Genomic DNA, 7,559 nt, shown 5'->3' with positions numbered 1-7,559 from the left:
CCTGACATCAGTCCTTGGTTAACTCCCATCAGCTCCCAAGGGCGACATGGCCTCCCCACCCGCCTACGCCACCCTGCTCTGGCGCTGCCCTACCTGCTGAGATGCCCCTCCCCCCCCAGCACATGCTTTCCTCCTCCAGGAAGCCTTCCTGAACTTCTCCAACACTCATCCCAGACTCAACACGCCAGTGCTGGGAGGGACTTCGCCCACACCTTCCGTTTAATGGGGTGGCCTGTTTCCCCAACTCCCCACACCTGGCTGCCCTCTTTACAGATGAGGATCTGAGCCCAGAAAGAAGCCTCTGGCCTAAGGTCGCCAGTGAGAGTATGGCAGGGTGCTCTCCTCCACCTGCCCGCCCTCACAGGCAAGACACGGGCCACACTGGGTCAGCCCACTGCCCTCGGGAGTCCTGGGGCACAGCTGGGTAGAGACCTGGGGCCCTTGGAGGGTGCCTGGAAGGAGGTCTGTAAGACGGGGATGGCTAGGTTTGGTCAGCCGGTTCCTCTAAGCTCCACAGGACTCGCATTTCTTTTTTCTTTTTTTTTGAGTTGGAGTCTCACTTCGTCGCCCAGGCTGGAGTGCAGTGGCACGCTCCTGGCCACCACAGCCTTGACCTGCTGGGCTCCGGCGATCCTTTCAAGAAGCCGGAACTTGAACTTGTGCTACCACGCCCGGCTGATTTTTTGATTTATTGTAGAGACGAGGTCTCACCATGTTGCCTGGGCTGGTCTCGAACCCAGGGGTTCAGGTAATCCTCTCGCCTCAGCCTCCCAAAATGCTGGGATTATAGGCTTAAGCCATTGCACCTAGCCAGGACTTGCAATTTTTTTTTTTTGAGTTGGAGTTTCACTCTGTCGCTCAGGCAGTGGCAGGCTCACGACCACCCCAGGGTCAACCCACTGGGCTCCAGCAATCCCTCCATCTCAGCCATCCAAATAGCTGGAATTACAGGCACGCGCTATCACGCCTGGTTAATTTTTGGTTTATTGTAGAGCGTGGTCTTGCCAAGTTGCCGGGACTGGTCTCGAAACCGCAGGCTCAGGCAATCCACTTGCCTCAGCCTCCCAAAGTGCTGGGATGACCCGCTGAGCCACCGCGCCCAGCCAGGACTCACGTTTTTAATCAGCCCTGAGAGGGGCCAGATGATTTAGACACACAACAAAGTCAAGGATCATGCATGTAAACACATGCCAAGCAATAAATCAAGATGGCGTCCCTCAAGGGTGGGCAGGGAAGGGGTGGACATTTGCCGGGGTGGGGTTTGAGACATGGGGCTGACCCAGTGCCCCAGGAACACTTGTGCTCTGAGAAAACAGCCTTTGGGGCTCAGGTGGGAAGGGATGGGGGAGGAACCAAGGGAAACTTCCTGGAGAAGGTGGCTTTTGAGCTGGTCCTTAAAGGATGGCTGTCTCGACTGGCTGGGCTGGGGGAGGAAGGAGGGAGCCCATGGGTGCCGACACAGCCCAGGCAAAGGCTCAGAGGCAGAAAAACTGGGGACAGGCCCAGTGGCAGCCTGGCAGAGGCCACAGTGCCGCCTGTCTGCAACCCGGGCAGCAACCGCCCCCCCCCCGCAGCTCGCCTGGAAGTCTCCGCGCTGCCAGCCAAGACAATTTGGCGAGAATTGCGCTGAATTGTTAATCTGCCCCCTGGGACCATAAACGGTTTTAAAGCTTTATAAACAGCTTTGCTTCCCTGTTCCCACCCCGGATTTTCACAGGGATAGCTTGTGAAAGCCCCCACCCCACGCACCCGCCATTCCCAACCCCAGAGTCTGCGGAGAGGGGGACTCAGGCAAGCAAAGGCCTCCTTCTGGTAGCCCCCCGTCTCGTCTCGACAGCCTGAGCCAGCTGCGTTTCCAAGGAGCTGGGGCAGGGGCAGGAAACACCTGGCCTCAGAGCCAGACGCAGCCTCCACCTGCCTCCCCAGAGAGGCTCCTCCCACACGCACCTTTCCCTGGCAGGCGACCCCCTGCGCCGGGCCATCTGGACCACATGTCCTGCGGTTCCTTTCAGGCGCTTCTGTTTTCCTGTCCCTCTGGCTGCCTCCCCACCCCCCTCTTTAGGGACTGGGCCTCCTTGGTCTATTTATTTCACCCCTTCACCCCCCGCGGGTGTCTCGCGTGATGCAGGGCACACAGCGACGCTCACTGAAGGCTCTGTCTGCCTCGTTCACCTGAGATGCCCAGCACTCCTGGCCGGAGCCAAGGAGAGGCCAAGGCCCCTCATCCTCCACCCCGGCCGGGCCTCTGGCTCGGCCAGCCCCGTGGCCTCCAAGCCCAGCACCAGGGCATCCCAGCAGACACGCAGACACCAGCCGGCCTGCGGTTCGGGGAGGACCCAAGAGCTGACGGCTTCAGAGCTGCCCATTTTCGGATGGGGGTAATCAAGGCAGGGGTGGAGAGGGCTGGCCCCGGGGAGCCAGGGCAGCGCCAGGGTGGGTACCCACGTCAGACTCTCCTCCACGCCTGCGTCTCGTCGAGGGCTTAGGGAAACTCAGAGCGCCGCTTCCTCCACAAACACATGTGTCTGGTTGCAGAAGCGCTCCCGCTACCTGAAGCCCAAGGGCCCCGGCGTCCTCAAGCCGAGGGCGGCTCCCAGAGTTCCTGTCTAGACCTCCTCCACATTTGTTCCTAATTTCATGCTCCGCGGGCTCCCGGATTCCTGCGTGCAGTAATAAACAGCCGAGGAAGTGCTCCGAGCACCCGCTGCCCGGCTGGCCTCTGAGATGTTATCCAGAGCCGCCTGGGGTGGGCGGGCAATGGGGAGGGGGCATAAGGGGCCTGGAGAGAGGTCCCCAACAGCACCTGGAACGTCTCCCATTCCCAAGCTCCGTTCTCAGCCCAGAGCAGCAACCCCCCCGTATTCGAGCTCAGCCGTGCCCGTGCCAGAGGCAGGGGAGCCCAGGGAGTCAGGCCCAAGCTTTCCATGGGTTCTGAGGGGCTCACGGTCTGTCGGGGACCCCAGAAAATGCCCACGGCAGGGGGATTGTGCTGTCAGGCCCTGCGTGCATGGGAGCTGGTGTTCAGAGGCCCGTGGGTGCCCTGGGCTTGTCGACTTGGTGGTCTGGAATCCTTGGGGTCTCCGGAAAGAGCACAAGGACCGGGGTGTGTTGCCGGCTTTTCCTGGGGCTTCATGGACTTCCAGAAGCTCTCCTGGACCTCAACCAAAGAGTCCCTTGGGGCAGTCCTATCTCGAGGCACTGAGTGTCCATGGTTCCCTACCCAGCCCAGGGCAGGGTGCACAGTGGGTGCTTTGGTGTTTTGAAGGGGGGATGGGTGTTTCCACAGTGGATCCAGGCAATATTGGGGGTGGGGGGGAGACTGGGGTGAGCGTGAGGGGAGCAGCGGGTCTCCTCCTTCCTCTGGGCCATAGTTCAACGACATCAGGCATCATAAGAACCACAGCAACTGCACCTCATGGTTGTCTGCCTCATGGGTGTCAATTTCATTTCCCCTGCGACCCCCCGGGGTAGGTGACCTTCCCGGGTGAAGCACGAACTAAGGTGAGAGCCGTCAAGCCAACAGACAGGGACATGCTCCCTGGCCATCTGGGAGGCAGGGGCTTTGATGACCCGACCCACACTTTTCAGGAAGTAAACTGAGATAAGAGGAGTGAATCCATCCACCCAGCAAGCAGATGACCCGACTGATTGGAGAGACACCCCACCCTCGTGCCTGCAGGAGGCTCACTGGAGCCCAGAGCCTGGTCCTGCCTGGAGTCCAAGCCACAGAGGCCATGCTATGTCCAGCTCCAGCTGTCCCAGGCCACAGCAGACCGGTGCTGGAGTCCTACCTGGGCCACCAGGGGCATGGCGTGGAGCTGGGAGGGGAGACCGGGGAGGTGCTGGGGACCAGGAGTGGGGAAGCCAGAGCAGACACCAGGGCTAAGAGTAGCTGGAGGCCCTGGGGCTGTGACCAGGAAGAAGGCATTTGTCTCACCTGGGCAGGCCAGGGGCTCAGCTTCCCCACTGCCCAGGGGAAGACGGCATCCCCCATGGGCGGCCATCCTGCTGGTTTGGTCCTTAAGTGGTCACTGTCCCCCAGCCTCAGGGACCTTGGCAGGGCAGGGAGGGTCACAGGGCCCCCAGGTCCGGGCTCCCAGGTCCAGTCTCCCACAGGAAACCCCAGGGGCCATGCCTCCATAGGCCTCGGTGGGCAGGGCCTAGGCTTTCAAGATGGAGACTGGGGCATGTAGAGTGTGCGAGGAGGTGGGGTCCAGCCCAGGGCTGCACCCTGGCCTTCCAGAGTGGCCCGCTGTCCCTGTGGGTATGGTTGGACCCTCTGCCGCCTGTTGGAGGGAGGTGGAGCTCAGCTCCGCACCCCAGCGTCAGCCACGTCTCCAACCCCAACTCCTGCCTGACCTAGCTAGCCCTGTTTTCCTAGACCAGGCCTCTGAGGCCCTTTCCTGGGGTCTCTCTGGGATCCTCTGGGGCAGAGAGGGGGAGGGAGAAAAGACGACAAGGTGATGGAAGGAACAAGGGGTGAGTGGGAAAGACGTGGGCCAGGGAGGACCTGGAACCTCCTGGATGCTATCTGACCAGGAGGTCAGGGGCTATCTCAGAGCCAAAGAAGAAGAGGCCCCTCCATGCCCTGCAGTGAGCTTGGGTAATGGGAGGCCACGCGGCCCTCAGTGCTGTGGCCCCAGGAAAACTCAGGTCCTGCTTGAACACCCCTGGCCAGCCCCACCCACTTTCTGCTGAGCCAGAGGGGTCTGGGGGAGAAGGGGCACCCCTGGCCCTGCCTCGGAGGGCTCTGGATAGATCACACTGGGGGAAGGCCCGGCCTGTGGGGCCTTTTTGTCAGGCAGGCTACACCGTGCTATTTAAGGCCCTGGGAACAGAAAGGTCAGAGAAAAACTTGCAAAAACAAAGCCCGAGTTGTCACTGCTGCTGTCAGGCCTGGAGCTGCCGCTCTAGCTCACGGCCCTGCTGCCCAGAGAGGGCACACCTGGGCTGAATGGCAGGAGGGCGGGCTCGCACACAGAATGAGCTAGCATGTTGCCTGCCCTGCACTGTGCAGACGGGTGGCTGTGCCCCCCAAAGATGGGGACTTGCTCAGGGCCTGCCTGTCTCTCTAGCGGGACTGTAACTCTGTTGTCAACACAGTAGAGAAATCTGCTCTTTTATTTTTTTTTCTTTTCTGAGTCAAGGTCCTCACTCTGTCGTCCAGGCTGGAGTGCAGGGACACAATTGTGATTCACTGCAGGCTTGAACTCCTGGAACCAGGCAATTCTTCCACTTCAGCCTCCTGAATAACCAGGACTACAGGTGCATGCCACTGCGCCCAGCTAGTTGTCTTATTTTTTGCAGAGACCAGGTCTCGCTATGTTGCCCAGGCTGGTCTCAAACCTCTGGGATCAGGCAATTCCCCTGCCTCAACCTCTCCAAGTGCTGGGATTACAGGCGTGAGCCACTGCACCTAGCTGAAATCTGCTCTTTAACAGAGAGGATGCTTCAGAAATTTCCCTGGGACCTGGGTAATCCCATGCCCTGGGGTTCCTGCCTCTGCCAGCCTGTGTGGATCCCCTGGGATGCCCGAGCCACAAGTCTGATCAGGTCTTGACCTCACTCAAACACCTTGGAAGCTCCCCAGGGCCTCTTCATCATAATAAGCACGTCATCCTGCACTGAGCACCATTGCCTCTGTGCCGATAGGGCATGACACCTCCACCAACATCTTCTTTGGAGCCTAAGACAGTCCAGACAAGGGTTGCCATAACCCCCATTTTACAGACAAGGAGACTGAACCCCAGGGAGCCTAGCTGGGGAGAGAAAGGCACGTGGGGTCACGGCGGGAGAGGCGAGGCACGAGGAGGTGACCATGGTGCACCACCCCAAGGCTGAAGTCTCTTTCCCTCCTCTCTTCCCCACCCTGACTTGGCTGTAGGTGGGAGGAAAGAGGGAGGGCAAACTCCCGCCCCTGTCCCATCAGACACAGGCCCCATGAAGGCAAGGACCTGACTTCCCATCGCTGTAGTCCTCCAGCCACCAGGGGCCGCTATAGCGCACGCACACAGTAGGCCCCATGAAGGCAAGGACCTGGTTTCCCACATCTCTGTGGTCCTCCAGCCACCAGGGGTCAGTATAGCCCATGCACACAGTAGTCCCAATGAAGGCAAGCACCTGGTTTCCTATGTCCCTGTAGTCCTCCAGCCACCAGGGGCCACGATAGCACATGCACACAGTAGGCCCCATGAAGGCAAGGACCTGGTTTCCCACATCTCTGTGGTCCTCCGGCCACCAGGGGTCAGTATAGCCCATGCACACAGTAGTCCCCATGAAGGCAAGCACCTGGTTTCCTATGTCCCTGTAGTCCTCCAGCCACCAGGGGCCGCTAGAGTGCACGCACACAGTAGGCCCCATGAAGGCAAGGACCTGGTTTCCCACATCTCTGTAGTCTTCTGACCAGTAGGGGTCAGTATAGCCCATGTACACAGCAGGCCCAACAAAGTCAAGGACCTGGTTTCCTGTGTCCCTGTAGTCCTCCAGCCACCAGGGGCCACTATAGCACACGCACACAGTAGGCCCCATGAAGGCAAGGACCTGGTTTCCCACATCGCTGTAGTCCTCCGACCAGCAGGGGTCAGTATAGCCCATGTACACAGCAGGCCCAACAAAGTCAAGGACCTGGTTTCCTGTGTCCCTGTAGTCCTCCAGCCACCAGGGGTCACTATAGCACATGCACACAATAAGTGCCCTGAAGTCAATGTGGTTTCCCACATCGCTGTAGTCCCTTGACCAGCAGAGGTCAGTATAGCCCAGGCACACAGTAGGCCCCATGAAGAGAAGGGCCTGGCCTCCCGCGTCTCTGTAGCCCTCTGGCCAGCAGGGGTCAGTAGAGCACATGCACGGAGTAGGCCCCATGAAGGCAAGGACCTGGTTTCCCATCTCGATAGTCTGGCCCCCAGGGGTCCGGATAGTACACGCACACATCTTTATGAAGGCAGGAACCTGGTTTTCTGACAGTGTCGTCTTCTAGCCACTAGGGGTCACTGTGGCGCAGGAGCACAGTAGGCCCCAGGAAGACGAGGACCTGGTTTTCCACATCCCTGCAATCCTCTGGCCACCAGGGGTCAGTATGGCACATGCACAGAGTAGGCCCCAGGAAGACAAGGACCTGGTCTACCATCTCCGTAGTCTGGCCTCCAGGGGTCACCAGAGCACACACACACAGTAGGTTCTATGAAGGCAGGAACCCGGTTTCCTGTGTAGTCTTCCAGCCACCAGGGGTCACTATAGCGCATGTGCACAGTAGGCCCCGTGAGGAGGAGGACCTGGCTTTCCACGTCCTGTAGTCCTCTGGCCACCAGGGGTCAGTATGGCATACACACAGAGTAGGCTCCTCGAAGACAGGACCTGGTTTCCCACATCTCCGTAGTCCTCCGACCAGCAGGGGTCAGTATAGCCCAGGCACACAGTAGGCCCCGTGAAGAGCTGGACCTGGCTTCCCCCGTCCCTGTAGCTCTCTGGGTCAGTATAGCCCCCCCACACAGAGTAGGCTCCATGAAGGCAAGGCTAGGATTTCCCGTCTTTGCAGTCTGGCCACCAGGGGTCACCATAGC

Source organism: Carlito syrichta, unplaced genomic scaffold (assembly GCF_000164805.1).
Source record: "Carlito syrichta isolate Samal-C Ts95f unplaced genomic scaffold, Tarsius_syrichta-2.0.1 Scaffold314018, whole genome shotgun sequence".
In the NCBI taxonomy this organism is placed as follows: domain Eukaryota; kingdom Metazoa; phylum Chordata; class Mammalia; order Primates; family Tarsiidae; genus Carlito; species Carlito syrichta.
This window is presented reverse-complemented; position numbering follows the sequence as displayed.